General features: G+C 31.4%; 1 long non-coding RNA gene across 1 annotated transcript; it reads left to right on the plus strand.

Annotated features, from left to right (window-relative positions):
• Positions 1–1,338: 1,338 nt before the first annotated feature.
• LOC149486908 (uncharacterized) lies at positions 1,339–3,111 on the plus strand. The gene is made up of 2 exons (XR_016315835.1): positions 1,339–2,010; positions 2,043–3,111. It is a non-coding gene; the product is annotated as an uncharacterized LOC149486908 (long non-coding RNA).
• Positions 3,112–3,836: the final 725 nt, after the last annotated feature.

The following is a 3,836-nucleotide window of genomic DNA, read 5'->3' on the forward strand; positions in this document are numbered from 1 at the left end:
GACAATTCCTGTCACTGGCTAGGGTTGCTAGTTCGAGTTCTGATTGGTTTAACTTATTTAGAGTTTCATTGGCTAAGGCTGATCCGATTGAGACAAAGTACTTATTTACAGCATTTAGAGATTTAGTAGGGCATGAGTCTATTCTTAGTAAATCTGTACATTTGTTAGTAGTTTTCGTAATATGACATGCTTCTTTAATAATGTTCCAAGTTTCTTTTATATTGCCAGTCTGCTGTTCTAGTTTTTGTTTATAGTAAATTTTCTTTGCTGTCCTTATTAGCTTGTTACATAAATTTCTATAACTTCTATATTTATTTAACATCTCTTCATCGCAAGGTGATTTTTTTTAGTGTGAAGTTTGTTTCTAAATCTTATGCTTTTGATTAAACCTGATGTGATCCAAGGTTTCAATGGTCGTTTACGGTTAGGTATCCTTCTAATACCTTTTTCGTTAGCTCTACTTAATGTTAGCGTTAGATAGTTGTATTAGGGTCAGTAATATTATAAAAATTTTGCCAGTCAGTTTCACTAATAACGCTAGAAATAATTTGTTTGTCGAATATTGTTTTATATTTATCTAGTTTATGTGTGTTGAATTTAAATTTGTTAAAAGCTAGTAAGATAGGGGAGTGGTCAGTTAATGCATCAAATATATATGTTAGGCAAAATTTTTTTGATTTGACCATAAAATGGTAGATACATGTTCGTAGTCTAGTAGGTTTATCAATAGCTTGTCGGAAACCGTGATAACACAATATGTTTAGGCACTCATTAGGTTAGATAAGTTAGATGGCAAAATATCTAGATTTATATCACCAGTGAACATAACATTATCAGAATTATTTGAGGATAAGAGATTACTGATTGAATTAATGTATTTGGTAGGGTTCGAAAAAGATGGAGGTCTATATGAGCACACAATGGTGGTGTTATTCGATATCTTTAAGAGCAGGCAGTTACCATCGTCTATTAATGGTTTAAATTCTAAATCTTTTTAATATAAGCAATGACACCATCATTTTGATGAATGAATGATGTATGAATTGAGTGGTATTTGTCTATGGAGGGTATTAAGCTATCCTGATTAGTCCAACATTCTGTGAGGATGACTATATCTATGTCAACCCCCAAACTCTCCATAAATACAACCAGCGAATCGAAATTTCGATGAACGCTTCTTATATTAACAGTTAGAATTAGGAATTGATCTTCTTTTATTTGTGTTTTCTTATGACCCTCAAATTCTAATAAATTACAAGAAACACATTTTATTGCGCAGGAAGAATCGAGGTCTTTAATTAAATTGGAGTTGAGGTATCGAATGTTGATAAGTTTTGAAAAAAAAAAAGTCAAATAAAAATATTACACATATTATGTTATGTTGAATAAACGAACGACATGGTTTATTTTTAATGAATATATAATATATTTTATGTTGCCAATAGTGGTAATCATTGTGTGTAAGTTGTGGGTCATAATTCTTCAATGTAGTAGAAAGTGTATTATATAGGTTGATGTGTTAGGGTTAGTAAAATTTGTTAGATCACTAATTAAAGTATAATCTAGTCACAATGATTGTTTAAGAGAGAGTAGTTGATGCTCATTTTTAATGAGAGCTTGTTTAGCGTTATCTTCCTTCCTTATAAAAACTCTCCCGTTGGATGTCCAACAATATTTGTAATGATATTCTGTAGCAAATGTCCGCGTAAGATAGAAAAGTTTCTTCGTTTTGCTGTGAGACTTTCAGCTATATAGATGGAACATGCCATTTCAATATGGCTGGAGTTAAATTTAAAATGCAATCTTAGTTTAATGTATGTACGTTGTGATTTAAATGAATGAGGAAGTTGCTTTGCTGTGTCTTATTGTTTAGAAATAGGATAGTAGGATATTGTGATTATGTCCTGTCTAGCTGTTGTTAAATCCATGTTCATTTCGAGTTTGCTCTATATGTGTAACGTATAAATGTTCCGAAAGATAATTTTATGATTATAAAGTTAGTTATAGAAGGTTACAAGGTTACAAGGTTACAAGGTTACAAGGTTACAATGGTTACAAGGTTACAATGGTTACAAGGTTACAATGGTTACAAGGTTACAATGGTTACAAGGTTACAATGGTTACAAGGTTACAATGGTTACAAGGTTACAATGGTTACAAGGTTACAATGGTTACAAGGTTACAATGGTTACAAGGTTACAATGGTTACAAGGTTACAATGGTTACAAGGTTACAATGGTTACAAGGTTACAATGGTTAACAAGGTTGGCAAGGCTACAAGGATAACTGTAGCCTTGTAACCTTGCCTAGTGTTTAAGGTTCTGTAGATAGTGAAGTCAAAAGTGATTATTTGGTTACAAAGATAAAAACGAACTTTTGTAAAATTATTATTAACTCATTTACATGTATTGTATCTCTTGCTAATTTGTTAATGATGAATAAATTTTAATTAACGGTTATAGCGTGTATCATAAAAGTGAATATTGTATATTATATTATTAGTCTTTGGCATATTATGATATATTATGTAGTTAGATATAAGTTACATATTATGTAATATTGACATGATTTTAAAAGAGCAACTATGGAGTTTCTTGCCGATTCTTCTCCATAGATACTGCTTTCCGAATCGGTGGTAAATGTTAAAAATACTTAACTATGTAATGACGATTCGAAAGTGCTACTAAATAGTAGTCTAATTGAAAAAATGAATGTTTGAGTTTGAGTTTGAGTCGAATGCCTCGTTCTGCCAAGTGTAAGGTTTTATATGGTTCCACCTGGTGCATGCATGAGGACATGCATGTCATCAGGATGGTCGAGTGTAAGGTTTTCTAATTATTATTATTATTTTATCAACTATAGATTATTTATAATTTAATATTTTTATAATGTAAGGTTTTCTAATTATTATTATTTTATCAACTATAGATTATTTATAATTTCATATTTTTATAATTCAATATTAATTGTTTAATCAACTGGCAACACTGATGGCCGCTTGGTGGCGCGCGGCATTCAAAACGACAGTTGAGACTTAGCGCTCGAAGTGTTCGGTTGTACTTAAGTTTTGTTACCGACATTTTCAAGAAATATAGTCTTTGAGAGTTTGAATATTGGAGTTTAATTACAACCCTCGACAAACAGTGCAGTGTTACAAGGGGATCTTACACCGCATATTCTCAAACACACCATTTAAAAACAGCTGATCAGTAAAACTCCATTTACATAATTAATAGAAGCTTCCGATAAAAATATTGGTTCAATTGTCATATATTTATATGTATATGAAACAATTTCCCCCCACGTGGTGACGATATACAGTGAATTATTGCGAACCATTGTGAATTGACTTTAGGGGTCTGTATTGTATTCTGTTGAGGTTCCGTAGGTGTTCAAAGACTTGTGGAAGGAATAATGTGACATATTAGTTTATTGATCTTTTTGAAGATTCGGCGACTTTGGTATCTTATACCACAGATAAGGATATATAAATTTCTACTTTTTAACGAATTTTCATCTGACTTAAAATACTCCAATTGCTGAGATGACCGTAAAATAACTAGTCAAGGCATTATTTTTGTGAATGAATTCGACACCAGATACTAAAGTATTGTGATGGTTCTAATTCACTTTTTTTACAACACACTGTGTGCACACTTTGACTTTACTTTGAACCTCTTTTTGACAGACCTTCTAAAAGGTAAACATTTTCCTTTCGAAACGTTCCTTATTTGAAGCATCAACAACATTCCATTTAAGGTGAAGTAATTTTAATTCTTCTCATTAAGACAATGCTCATTTAATTATCGCATCTGTAGATTAGCAACAGTCTCATA

The sequence above is a fragment of the Colias philodice genome, chromosome 7 (assembly GCF_061535455.1).
Source record: "Colias philodice isolate Cphi_HAF_F1 chromosome 7, ilColPhil1 Martin Lab GWU primary, whole genome shotgun sequence".
NCBI classification, from domain to species: Eukaryota; Metazoa; Arthropoda; class Insecta; order Lepidoptera; family Pieridae; genus Colias; species Colias philodice.